This window comes from Macrosteles quadrilineatus, unplaced genomic scaffold, assembly GCF_028750875.1.
Source record: "Macrosteles quadrilineatus isolate MER2022 unplaced genomic scaffold, UCM_ALF_1.0 Scaffold_1__1_contigs__length_201487025, whole genome shotgun sequence".
Classification (NCBI taxonomy): Eukaryota; Metazoa; Arthropoda; class Insecta; order Hemiptera; family Cicadellidae; genus Macrosteles; species Macrosteles quadrilineatus.
In genome coordinates, this window is record NW_026542594.1 from 145,787,379 (window position 1) to 145,802,738 (window position 15,360).

General features: G+C 33.4%; 1 protein-coding gene across 1 annotated transcript in view; it reads left to right on the forward strand.

Moving 5' to 3' along the window:
- LOC128986661 (proteasome activator complex subunit 4-like) overlaps positions 1-1,126 on the forward strand; it is a 110,491-nt gene extending 109,365 nt beyond the window's left edge. Inside the window, exon 36 of the mRNA XM_054407141.1 lies at positions 659-1,126. The gene's annotated coding sequence lies outside the window, so the exon portion shown is untranslated. The remainder of the gene's footprint in view (positions 1-658) is intronic.
- Positions 1,127-15,360: the final 14,234 nt, after the last annotated feature.

Consider the following 15,360-nt stretch of genomic DNA (forward strand, 5'->3'; position numbering starts at 1 on the left):
TCGAGCCGAGCCCAAACCAAGCTTTTCCTGTCATAAATCTACAAAACTACAAATAATAAGTTTGCGGCAAAACCTTAAATATCTCTTACGCCCGTGAGGTGATCATCATCTGACTTCTGCAGTTACGAGGATCGCGGCAAAATCTTGAATATCTCCCGTGATCACAGTAATGTTATCATTGTCATCTGCGAACACGGCAAAATCCTGTATTCATCCCAGTGGTCTTGTTGTTATTAGTGTTGTCTTTTGTGGTCACGGAAACATTATCATCGTCATCCGCATTCAAGGCAAAATTCTAAATATCTCTAGCGGTCATGTGGTCATCATCATTGTCTACTGCAGACACAGAAACTTCATGATAATCTTCCTCCATCGCAGAAAAATCCTGGATATCCTAGAATATCTCCCGCGGTTATGTACACATCACCATTGTGTCCTGAGATTACCAAAACGTTATCAACATCATCCGCAATTGCGGCAAAAGCATGAATATTTTAATCGTCGAATTTTGCAGATGCGTTTTGCGATCATGGTCATAAAAGCTTGGCTCGAGCTCGATTTTCTGAATTTGTGCCCGATCTCTCGAGTTTTTAGGGTAGGCTCGTTTCTAGCAGCTTGCACACATCTAGTTAAATGCTTACTTTAATATTCCTTTCAGGTTGTCTGGTGTCTTGTATAAATCCTGGCCGATTATACTGTATTATACTGGGCGATGTGAAGATGGTGCTGGAATTAAGTTAAGCTCTGGTTGTGTACTATTTAAAATAAGACCCTCATTAAACTGATTTAAGCATTTATATCTCACAAACACAAGCCCTACTTATTGTAATGTAATTAATTATGTTCTGTACAGTATAAACAATACTATCATTAATTTTATACAAAGATAAACTGTAATTACGGATGTCTAAAATGTTCTGCTTCCTTTATACCAGCCTTAAGTCTTACATTTTATAGTATAGCTTGATTTTATCAAGGACGATACATTTCACATCTGTTAATACATGCTAATTGTCTCAGTTTAAAATAAACTTATTGACCATTCAATTTTCCCCCATTTGAACCATATTGTGTGTTGTTCCTAATTTTTAAGGTCCGTTTTCAATAAATAAATTGTTTTATTTTAGCAATATTGTATATTATTTTTCCATAACTTAGTATTTATGAATACCTTAGAATTTTATTATATTTATTTTATTTATTTCTTTATGTCTCTATGTCATTAGCACTTTTTAAAGGTGGAATGTTAAGGAGACAGCTCCTAACATGTTGGTAATCTTACAGTGAACTAAGGTGAGGGTCAGTAGGAGCAAGCTCTTTTACTCATAAAGCAAGACAGACTAATTGTAGTACTTAATATATTCTTGCAAAAATTAAAATACGGGCTCAGGAGACTTTTAACAAGATTTGGCTTCTAAACCATTCCAAGAAAAAAGGAGACCATTCTTATGAGAGAAACAATGAATCAATTCCAAAATTTAAAAATTTCTAGTTGTAATTTGATTTTAAAATTATTACAGCCTCTGCTTGCTGTCAACTCAATTACAGGGTGATTTTAATTGCCTGTAATCAATCATTAAAACAATGCCTCTACTATACTGAAAATCTATAAAATAAACCAACATTATTAGTTGATTTGAATAAAAAATTATACTAAAAAATAATTATTTTCTTTTTGTATCTGACTGGAAGGAAAGAAATGTGCATAGTTTATAATGTTGTGTTGTGGGTGCTCCTTAGACACAACACAAGAAGAGTCATAATGTCATCCCATAAAAAAAAATTATTTTAAGCTAAGTGTTACAAAAAAGCCTTCTTATTAAAGGTGCCTTAGGTCGTGCATGACCAACTGCCACTGAAGATGAGTACTAAAAGAAAATTTAGCCTACCTTAATGGTCTGTTTGGTTCTTTTGTTTGAGCCAAGAAATGCAAAAAAAAAACAAACAAGTTTCATGTAGTAATCATCTCTGTAAATGTAAATACTGTAGTTGAAATGTTCATATCGCTATCAGGAACAGGTAAGACTTGAATTTGAATTCCTCCCCAAAACTCTCAATTTTGTTGAGCATTTTTTACTCTTTGGAGTTTACAACTAAAGTTTAGGGAAATGAAATTGAAATACAACTTATGTTTAAATATTAAAAAAAAATATTTTTTTTTATAAGCTAATGTCTTTTTCCAGATGAAATAATGAAATAGTTATTTCTATAACTAGTGCAAAAAGTGGCAATTTTCTGCACTTGAGAGAAATGCTTGCCTATGGCTCGTGCGGGAAGTGCAGGAAGTCTCGAGTACAGCAATGATACTGCGCCCATGATATACATTATGACAATAATAGGTTTTTTACATACCTCAGTCAAATAGTCCAATACATGATATTGATCAACACCTTACATGTTTTGTTGCGAAGACAACATTTTCAAAGCTTGCAATTCGTCAAAAACACATTAACACATTCGCTGCTGAAAACCTTTAAACAGGCGCTCGCCAATTGCGGCGAGGCCCGGGCGGAGCCCCGACGCGCTAACTGAATCAGCGATCGCTATTGGTATTGAAATATCTCAGTAAGACGAATCACAAAAGAGCAGTGGTGATTGTTCTGCGTTACTCCGAAAGTGGACGTAGTTCACTGAAACACCCAAAGGTAGCAGCACTGCCTGGATCAATAACCAGAGTCTTTGTAATACGGCTCGAATTGAGATATCCCCGAAAACGGGACAAAAGCATTGCCAGACGGGATTTTACGGGCAATTTTTGTACCAACCTACACCAGAATAAAGCTCTCATTATAAGCTACAGGCTGGTAAAGATTACAACGTTCCCCGGACAATGGCTGAACCACACTGATCCGGCAAACATTGCAATGCGCGCTCCCCCACCGGTGGACCCCCCGCTCCTCAGCAGAGACGCGCGGGGTCCACCGGTGGACCCGCCGCATCGAATGTGTTAAAAACACGGCACAAACACAGAAAACATTGATACGGTACGAATACAAGATAGACATTTAGATAGCCCTATCATAATCCAAATCCGTGCCAGACCAAATCAGTATTATGATAGCGCTATCTCCACAGCTTCTGGTGGAGTCTGAGAACGACCCAAAATCTTCCTGGCACACGAACATTGCTACTGAAGATTCCGTTGAAACTAACAATAACATTAGTACGAACAAATTCTAATACATAAAATCAAAATGCTTTTTCTTATTTTGTAGTAGTTATTTGTTGGCAGGCTTTGTACTCCACTAAGCAAATGAGAAAAATTAACCTTCTCAAAACAAACTTATACTCATGCCCTTTCTATTTGTTATTGTTTAAAATCAGCTGTTGGAAATAATGGAAACAGACGTACCAACCGTTAAGTCTTGCACCATTCTTTTTTAATAACCCTGTATATATTTTTTTATATTCATATAGGCTATATACAGGGTGGGGCAGGGAAGTATCCCTAATTTTAAAGGTAAATTAAAAGACAACCAAAAATGTTAGAACCAAACTTTTTATTGATATTAAAAGGTTACATCTGGGAGTTTATTTTAATATAACTTTACTTGGTTTTAAACAGCATATCCTGCAAGTGGTGTCCCTAATCTTAAATGCATTGCTGTATTCTGGTTCTGGAGTTCATAATAACTTTGTGAAGCATGTTTTGTGGAAAGAGGCAACATTCAAGGCGAATTGCATCCTTCAAGGCATCTAGGGTCTTCCCTTGAACTACCCTAGGCTTAGCATCACTCCAATAGAGCACATTCTGCTTATTTACCCGCTCCAGGAATATGGAAGTGTGCCTCGTCACTAAACAAAACCCGATCAGCATGAGGTAGTCCCGCAATTAAGATTTCACATGCCTGCATTCGTTGTTGCCAGTCCCGTTGTGTGAGTTCATGAGCAACTACCCTCTTGTATAGGTGGAGGTGTAGGTCCTCATGGAGAATACGAGGCACAGTACGATTAGACAACGCCAGCGCGGATGCATGCTTACAAGCAGAACTTTGAGGAGACTGCAAAATCGATCTTCTGACAAGGTCAATGTTTTCAGGACTCCGGACAGTTCTTTGAGCTCCAAATATCCTTCGCAATACACCACCGCATACACGAAAGTAATTCACCCACACCAAATTGTAACAGCTTTGCGACAGGCCACCCGATAACCCGACAGCCAATCGTAGCTGCACAGCAACAATAGACTGATTTTTGAAAAAAAATACATCTCGAGTGCAAAAGCACATTGCTCACTCGAACAAGCCATATCTACTACTGTTAGTGATATCTTTAGAAATTCCCAAAACAAAAGCTTCATTTGAGCCTAACCCCATTCCTCCAGCACACCCCCACTACTTACAGTGCCATCTTAAAAGTAGGGATATTTCCCTGCCCCACCCTGTATATATATATATATATATATACCATATATAGGCTATGTATGTTCACTATGGACTCTGAAAACCTCTCGATATATTGTAATGCAACTTTCAGGTATTATTAAGCAATATTCAAGGATGGTTTGTAGGAAGTTTGGTGCAGACCCGTCAAAAGGACTCTGCCCTAGAGGGTTTTAAGGGGTCCAATGTCAGACATTTGGAACTACAATGTTTAAAATCAATCCTTATATATAATACGTGAAGGCGATTTCTTGAAAACACTACTCCTCCGTTAATAATGGACGGATTTTTACAAACGACGTGTCAAAATAAAATATTTTTTGTGTAGACACCCCCTTTCACCAATTCATGTAGTAAAAATCCTCGGGCTTTTCCCCACAGGCCATCAAAGTTGGAGTTTCTCCCATAAGATTAACATGGGGGAATCTAAATATTTGATTGGAAACTTTGTCCCCACTAATTTGAGAGAACGGTTAGGCATAGAAACTTGGTAGAGGTGTCCAAAGAAAGGTCTTGGTCTGTAGATGAGTTATGAAAAGAAAAACTAAGCAAAATCCCTTAGGACTCTGCCCCAGAAGCCTTTAAAGATCCCTCCACAGAGTTGTTTACATTTTGGCCATGAGAATAATACTTTTTAATGAAACAGCTGTTAATTTTTAAATTGTATTTCAAACAACACATATTTATTGGGAGTTGAATTCTACCAAATAAGTATTTGCAATGTTATTTTCTGATTTTAAAATTGATTTTCTTCTTTATCATGCCATGTTTTGCAATATAACGTTCCATTACGAAATCAGTGGAAAATCCTTTTATCACAGCAATTCTTAAATTATATCTTATTGAACTATCTTATATCTATTGTACAGGTTGGTATGTGCCTTTTTCGCCACTTTTGCCTACATTTTATCATATTATTCTACAAAATATCAAATATTTATGTAGAAATATCTGCTCTTATTGTGTCTAATAAAATCCAAACTTAGAAACATTGCCTAAAATGGTACCTATCTTGACAAATAATTTGCACCGGCCTATATTACGGACTTTGGCGCACTGAATTAGTAACATTATTGAAAATAACACAACATTTTGGCTGTAAAATATGGTACAAAGAGAAAATACTATTTAAGCAGCTACTGTCATGACAGAAAGGTCATATTCCTTTTAAACTAGATCACATAATCCTTTGACTGGGACGGGTGGCGTCGTCCTGTAATCCAGCTACTAGGAGGTCACGAATTGTGGATATTTATAGGAATGCATTGTGGATGCGATACTCCCTGGTGTGGATTAACGTCCGCACGAGTGAGTACTACGACTACCCGCAGTGCTATCCTGATAATTATACCAATTCATAAATACCAATGCAAAAAAAATTTGGTTCCAATTCAACTATAAACTGTAGATCCCTTGGTTGCCATTCGCTGTATGGGCTATTAATTAACAGCTGTATCTAAGGAATGTCGGCCTTAGTAACTAACAAGACTTCAAGATCGCGCCACTCTTCCTACACTCATCTCCATTCATACTTGGCTTACCTACTATGAATGGTCGCCATAAAAAAACGTATTAAAGGATTAAAGTATTTATCATATACGTTGATTAACAATATGTAAACGTCAATATATACTTAACAGCCATTTTACAGTATTTTTGCTTTTTGGAAATGTTCAATTGCTATGTCATTTGCATTATTTATTGCCAATGAAGCCGCCAAGATCATATGAACTAGGAGGCCCCTAACAGTTCAAGAATAAAAGCCAACTTTACTTCATGTATTCCACTACACCTAACATTCCGTAGAGAGATTATATTGACAACTTTATGTTATTGATAAGGCCGAGGCCGAGACAACTAACTGACATCCCCCATGTCAAGGAATTCCAGCTTTATCAGTAACCCCACAGTCAATTTCTCAAAACTATGCTAGAGGGTTCATTCATTGGCACAGAAGTACGATATGAACTGACGCGACATGACGAAGGAAAATCAAACTTACACTGTAACGGATATACCTCCCTTTGAAGTTAGAACGTGTCTTCTCAACAAACATATATTTTTTCTCAAACACTGATGAAATCACGGAAGTGTTTAGCTACAAAAGATCCACCAATACGATTTAAATACTATTTAAAGGTTCTACCAAAGGAAGAGATACCATATAACATACTAATAATAACTCCGATGACGTACAGGATAGGAAATATTTTAATCATTGAATGAACAACCAAATTTGGCAACTAACGCAATATTGTTATTGTTTTTACACTTACTCTTTGAACAATGTTAAATGCTCAAAATATGTATATTTCACCCAATTCATCGCAGTTAGATGAATTAACGTAAGCCTTGAAAGTAACCGTCGATTTCGACGGGTTTCCCCTAGTATCATTTAAAAGCAGATGAATACTTTCACCATCTGTTTTGTAGTTTTAAATAATCACAACTCTAGGGGGTAACCCGGCTACTCTGGAGTTTTCACGCAAATTCAGCTAACTGCGATAGATAGAGTGAAGTTATTAAAATCTTAGTTAAATAAAGGGAGGGTAAACATAATTATGAGGATTGAGTACCTTACAAAACATGGTTGATGAATTTGTTGAATGTAAATATTTCATAAAAAAACATTAATAAGTGTATAAAACAAAATGGCGTCTGTGTGAGTAACTAAGGAATTCCAAACGGTTTAATTATGATATTTAGATATGTTTGATTCAAATGATTTTATTTGGCCATTCAGTTACATAACAATAAGCTACGTCAAACAAATAGAAAATAAACATGCCAAACTTCTTCTTGCACTCTTGACTAACAAGATTAAAGTTGTTTCTTACCCAGGAACAATGCTAAAATATTGGTAGAGAGTTCTGGGACATCCTGTATATAGGGGAGAACATGGAAATCACAATTATAAATCTATATATTGTACTAGCCACCATACCCGTGCTTCGCAATGGGAAGAAAACGCTTAAGAGAATCTATATATTAATAGTAATTATTATTCCATAGATCTGCTGTATGTAGATAAACTTTTAGTAATCCACTAAAAGTATTAACTTCAATATAATATTAACTTGCTACTTTCGTTTCCCAGACATTATTTTTTGGGAAATAAACCATACAATTGCAATAGGTTTTTATAAACATTTTGTAAAAAAGAAAGTCAATAAGTTGATGAATTACGCACTTAAAAATAAAACTCCTTATTCACAAACTAAAATTATTTTTTTTTATTAAATTAAAACATAAAGATAACTATTGTAAACAATCCTACTTTGACAGTTCTGATTTTGTATCAGCTGCTTGGTTGAAATTAGCAACTGTTGTCATAAATTTAGACAATTGCTGCACCCTGTTGGTACATTTTGTAACCTTTTAATTCTATTGGTAATCCCAGAATCAAATTGTTTAGTTGAAACAGCTGTTAAGATTCTTTAATTCCATTTAAATATGAGTACTCATAAGGTTAACATGGGAAACTCCAGAGCCACTGGGGCGGAGCCCTTTTGACGGATCTGCTCCAAACTTCACACAAACCATCGTTGAATAATGCTTAATAATGCCTGAAAGTTTCATTACAATCTGTCAAACGGTTTCGGAGTCCATAACGTTCAAATATATATATACAAACTTTTTTCTTTTATAAATATAGATTTATCACTAATAATATGTTTGAATGATCAATAAACCACGATCAGTCCAAATATAGTAACAACAGCATGTCAATACAGCTACTGTATGTTATATACGTCCATTACAGCAAACCTGCGGACTTAGTACATTTTCCTATTACCTGGTTGGATTATCACAAAAATGTTTCCTTAAAATTTTCAGATTTATTCCCTGTTTAAAAAACATTAAATTAGCTGTTAGAGGAAAAGTAATATTGTTAATTGTTGTATCGGCAAATCACTTTTGGCCCTCGTCTACTTTAGAGTCGCCGCTCAGCCCACCCACCGCTCAACGGAGTTAAACTTAAAGTTAAAATTAAATCTTTATCCAGTTTGATTATTACTTATGAATACAAATAAACAACCTCATCCTAAACAAACTTGATCGTTTAAATAAACTATTAATAAGATAACGACCATTAATATTATCAAGGAAACAACTACTAGACTAAATACTTCCATTATTTTGTTTTGGGAGGAGATTTATTTTTCTTGGAAGACAAAGCCTTCCTGAAAGTTGGTTAATTAAGTTAATGCCATACTATTTCTCAAGCATGGTTATTGTTATCTGTTGCAGATTTGGTGCAATTTATTTTTTTAACGAGTCCATTATTCAAATGTCAGAGTTAGTGCTCGTCACAAAAGTTTCCAATTAATACAATTGTAAATTGTTATTAAATTATAATAAACTAGTGTACATGTTGCTCGAATTCGAGCAATTAGGATTTGCAAACCAATAACAATCATACTAAGCTGTCCACATTTAAACAAAAACACACCTAAATTATAATAAATTATAATCATTAAATTATAATGATTGGATTTACACTAAAATATCTCCTTAAAAATATCACATTTATTCCCTATTTAAATAAAATTAGTTTAACAAATACTTAGGTTTGCTGCAACAGGGAGTGGAAAAGTTATTTTTATGTTATGTATTTTAGTAGGAAATAAATGCATTTTCCAAATTTGATCAAAGTATGTTCATAAACAAGCAAACTACAACAGTTTACCTTTTCTCCATAAAAATAACATAAGAATTTTAAATTAAAAATTTTTTGGAATTTTCTCCATAACCGTTAGATGCATAGTAACTATATAATACTAAATTACTTGTTTTTTAAGCTCTAGAAAATGCTAAATTAAAATGTTAATGCTAAATTGGAAGGACATTGCTAAATTTATGTTTTTGGGTCAGAAATGGGGAAAACAAATTTTTACCCCATAAAACACCTCATAAATCCCCATTCCCATTGTCCGATCATGCTGGTTCGCGAACTCGATAGAATAAATGTAGGTTTACACGTTTATACCAAATTTAATCAAAATTGGATCATTTTTGGCTATCATTGTGTATGTAACATTGTAATTTTATTTTGATGGCAATATAAGCACAGTAATAATTATCTGATTAGTACCCAGAACACTGATGAAAGCGGTACACTTATTTCCAAACCGTGCTAATTAATGCTAATTAATTAGTAGATGAGCATCAACTAGTTTAATTAAGTCAAATAGGTAATGAATAAATATTTGATCTGGTCGTGTACATGATTTGGTCTCATATTTTGGGGGTTACATAACGTAATATACATAACAGCTTTTTGGCAAGAACATTTTATAAACTTTTCTAAATTAATCCTTGGTTTTAAAACAAAGACTAGAACTGTGAAATATTATAAGTCTTTACCATTATGAAAGACGTTTGTTCAAGAACTGTTTGGGGGAGGGGGGGGGGAGTTCAGTTATTTGTTGAAGGGGTTACATATAAAAAAATTCTAAATTCTGAAGGGGAAATCAATTTTGAAGGGGGGTATTTTTAAATGGTCCTTTTATTATTTATACCTTGGTGTTAGCTTGAATACAGTAAACTGTCTAGTATAGTTTCAATTCCCTTGCGCCCAAAGAATAGGTAAATAATCTGTTATAAACTCGTATAAGTGGTCAAATGTTTCATATTTCGACATTAGGCTTAAATTTTGTGGTTCAATGAGTAAAGTTACGGAAAAACATGTAGACTAAAATTTAAAATAAGCTAAGGAGAATACTAAGCATTAATAATATTTGCAAAAACAATAATTACTTAGGCAGAAGACATTTGCAAATCCATTGGAAATTTGGAAATAAATAAAAAGTTAATGCGTTTTTGGGGGTGAAGGGGTGCGATTTTCGGAAAAAGCCTATTAGGGTTTTGTAGAAGGTTTAATTCCTGAATATGAAAATTCTTTCAAATCTTCGCTAGCTCTTACGGTTTTTTAGTTATAGGCCTACCCGTAAAAAACGTGTTTTGTCGTTTTTATATGTCCCCCATTTTGGATATTTGGGGTGGTTAAAATTTTTAAAATTGTAGTTCTCAAAATTGTTGAGACAATTCAAGGGCACCATCTATATCCTTGCCAAAATTGTCAAGTCTATCACGATTCCAAATGGTTAAGAAACGATCATCGAATGTTATTTCCACAATATTCTTACAATGTTATTTCCCATAAGAATAACACGGGGGAAATTCTAAATTTTGGGGGGGGGGGGGTTAAAGTTACAAAAATGCAACTTTTTAGGATTTTCCCGGGGTTTTGGGACCAAGACCTACAATCTTGTATTTCCTCTACGAGACACAGAGGCTCCCAAGAGACTCCTGGTGACAAATTGTAGTCATTTGTCCTCTACTCGGGATGTCTTGTTGGAAAGATTCATTCACAAATAATGTTCAAAGCATTCTCATCATTCCGACCTGTTGTCACCATAGTTGTCTTATGGTGCTGTACACTTAATACTGTAAACTCGCAAGACGGTAAATAAGTATAAAAATATGTTTAAAATATAAGTATAAAATATAAAATAAAATGTGATGGATTTCAATTGGACACTCCAATCATCATCAGACCCGATAGGCGAAATGATTAAACTACATCTCTACAAAGCTTTCAAATACAGACGTGCGGTAGGTATCACTAATGTCAGATTTTATTATATCAATACTGTTTACTGAGTTTACTGATGTAAACTTGGATCTAAAAGCAAATTATGCTAGCAAAGTAATGCTATCTGTATTGATGTGCCTTGATCAAAATTTAATTTGAGACTTTCGGTGAATATGGTAGAGAGTTAAGATAGGCCTAAACGATTTTGTCAAATAAGCTTCCCAAAATAACCTAAGGTGAAAATGCCTTTGGGGAGGTTTGTATTTTTTATCGTGAACGTTGGACCGGAGGCATCTCGTTACAATGCAATGGATGTCTGAAGGCTGACCACATGGAACTGGACTCGGCGACAGACACAGCCAATTACAGATAATCAGCTGATTTGTGACCGCATTGTGCCATTGACTGGACCTGCCAATTTGTTGTGTTCACAACTACATTCAGTATATGCCTAATCATATATAGTATATTAGCACAATTTTATTTTGATTTCTAGTTATATTTGGGGTTTGATTTTTATTTAAAAGAGTGAAAAATACTTGAAAAGTTTGTACATATTAGAGTTAGCGAAAAAGCCTCACTCATGTTGAATTCCGCTGCTGACTTAACTTTTTTAAGATGGCTAAAATAAGATTAAAACTAAACGTGTTTCATGCAATTAAAAACAGTAACTTTGTTATCAATATAAAATTATCATTTTGTTTAAAATCCTATGACATAGTAGATTTATGTAACGTTCGCCAAGTGATTCTTTTTCAAATAGGCTAGTTAGTTAAACTACTACAATGGATTCAAAGAACTGATGATTTCAATTTTAAGTTAACTAAACTTTAGCGTGGTTCTATTGGATCTATCTTTGTAGTTCCAAACGAGATTGGAAAGTAATGCTGTTTGCCTTGTTTTTTGTTGATTATCAATTTGAAATCTCTGATTGACATTTTAAAATAAATCCTAAACAGTTACAACCCTAGTTATGATTACCCCTACAACCAAAATAGGTGTAACTAATTTGGCACAATATGTAAATTATTTTCATTATAAAAAGTACGCAGATAGTTGCAAAAAGATCTTATTGATAAGAAATTGGCTTAGCGTTTTATGAGACACTTTCCTTTGCCAAAATTACCAAATAATGTTTGATGAATTGATTTATATTGATCAAGTGATTATACTTTAGTCTTTGTGAAACAAGTAATGGTAGTAATTACCGAGTTAAGAGGAGTACACGTTTATCTAATGCAACAGATTATACAGAGTGTAAAGGAGGAGGGCCGACCACAACAAAGTTCTATTGCGAAGAGACGAGGAAAGCGATCAAAAACCTTGTGATGAAATTAACAAGCTTTTCCTTTAGCGAACAACTTGTAATGATTACAAAAATATCATACAATGCTGGTATATAAATCCCAATATTATCTTTTGTAAAAGGCCCACTCACTAGATTTAATTTAAATAAATGACAGACATTTTTGTTTGTTTGTAAAGTTTGAATTTTGTTTTGTTTGTTTGTGGTTGTTATGTATATTACGTTATGTAACCCCCAAAATTTGAGACCACATCATGTACACGACCAGGTCAAATATTTAATCATTACCTATTTGACTTAATTAAACTAGTTGATGCTCATCTACTAGTCATTATTTAGCACAGTTTGTAAACAAGTATACTGCTTTCATCAGTGTTCTGGGTACTAAACAGATTTATAAGCAGATAATTATTACTGTGCTTATATTGTCATCAAAATAAATTTACAATGTTACATACACAATTATAGCCAATAATTAATATTTCTTAATTTGTTTAAGTTTACATTTTTACTAATGGAATAATTTGTAGATTTAAAGGAAAAAAATATTTGAGCTTGACTGTTAATGTTGAAAGTTGCCAAATCAGTAGGAAAAATGGCCCTATCACTGAATTGTAGATAGCAACTAAGTGAATTTACAATCAATGTTTTTGTTTAGGTGTACCAATATAGTTGAACAACACAAATATGATAAACGCAATTTTTCAAGTTTATTGTTACAGTATTTAAAATCCAAATACGCATACTCGCTTGAAATATATTTTCTTGTTTCGGTTTACATTTATACTCTAAAAATATTTGCTAGAATTTACTTTTATTCACAGTTTAAATGTAACTGTAAAATAGTACTTCTTACATTCACTAACGGGGGCTATTGTTCCAAAACCTCTGCCATAAAAATGTGCTTGATTAGTTATTTTATTGGAAAATAAAAAGTATTATTTTACTATAAATTGTGTATTAAATATTTTTTTGATGAGACTAGTAAGATTGATCCTTCATATTATATAAGCTGTATATTATATAAGCTGTATATTATATAAGCTGTATATTATATAAGCTGTATATAATATAAGCTCATACAAATAAGCTGCAATAATGCAACGATACCGAGTCCATTGACTGACAACTTAAAATGTTGTATCAAATTGTTTTATGAATGAGAGTTGTTGGTTTGTGGTTGCTAGGCAACAGATGACGTCATGTCGCGGCGCGTGACGTCATCTATGTCTCCGCCATTCACAGCTGAGTGCAATAACATAATAATGCAGATGAAGTCTTTTACTCGACATGACTGGAATGAATATTCCAATTTAGAGTATTTAAGTAATTGTAGCTTTTACTATGCTACAGATGAGAAAAAGCACTGATTTTGAAAGTAATAGCCGATGTTGGGGTTGTTAAAGTAATTCAATTATTTCTTATTTATTTATTAGCTCCATTTTCCATCCGACATTTTATATTTTATAATAGTTCACAAAAAGGACATGACAACAATAATAACATTTAAGAATATATATTACAAGGCTAATAGATAAATAAATAAGTATGAATTATAAACTAACTAACATAAGCACCATTTAAGAATCAATACAATAATAAAATATACATGGCAAAACAGTACAAACAATATTACTGTATTCTAAACTTCGAGGAACGTAAAAAATTGCATTGTATATACATTTTTGTCAACTATTCCAAACTATGACAAATTTAAAAACATTATTTTGCACCTTCGGTGTGTGTTAGTTTTGGAGTAATGGGTTTCCGATATGAATAAAAACCTTATATTGAAATTTCAAAATTCGTTTAAGCAGTTAAATACAGTTGAGATACAAACTGTTCCAACAAAAAAGAAGGATTTGCCATTGAAAATGATAATCAAAGAGAAGATAATGTTATTTTTTCTTTGGTTTCATAATCGGGTGATAAGCATGTGGTTGAGTAAACCCACAAAATATAAATGGAAACTTATTTGACTAAAAATTTGATATTTGTATTCATCAGATGGGGAAACGTGAATACAATTATCATAACAAAATTAATTAATTAGACCATGTTCCAAAAATTAAACCTTCGTCTTCTGCTTTAACCGTCTCTCGAAACTAGCGAGCGATGTTGGATTGGTTATTTTGGGAATCGACTTCCAAACTGTTGTGAATATTTCATCCAGCCCTGATTGTCAGCTCCGTGATTGGGAAAATAACGCTCGTTACGTTCATAAAGGAATAATGTGACGCAATCATTGGTTATATTTGACTTGCTGAATAACGACAAATCAACACACAAAACACGAAACAAGACAAGTAAATTACAACTGAGAGCGGTTTGTCTTATGAAATTTTCAACCAACAACGTTTTTGGATTAACAACCTTCCTATAGACATTAAATTCATTTTAAAAAAGGCTGAAGGAATTTGGAAAATTTGGATTTTAACTTGTGTTTGTTGGATACAGAAATCAATTTGGTGTTATATTACCTTAAACTTGCGTGCTATATTTTTTGATTATACATGGGATAACACAATGAATACTATAATTCTAGGAATATTTAACTTTAAATAACATATTTAAGTATATGAATACCTTTAAAGAAATATCTATAAAGCGTAGCCCACAACATTGGCTTGCTGTTACTCAAATAGACAACGTACCTGTCAGTACAGGAGTGATATGTAGGACCCTTCTCACAATGCATGATTACAAAAATAAAATCAGCTAATTGTTCAAAATATTTTTATCACTTCATAATAAACCCACATTTCTTGAATCAAGTTGTTTATAGACTAAGTTTCTGTAAAAAAAAGATAATTATATTAATAACAAAATAAGAAAATTATGTGTATATTGGTTGAAAATCCGTTAATAAAGGGTAATAAAACAGCACTTTATAGCCGCAACTCACCAACACTATAAAAACAATGTCGACGTAGATATAAGCAAGCTGTGCTTATCGATAAGATGTAATCTGTAAGGTGTAATGGTTATATGGTTCTCTCGATGTGTGTAAATCGATGGATGGTAAGGACAAAACAATCATCAGCTTGTAAATTAGCACAATGGCATTACAATTG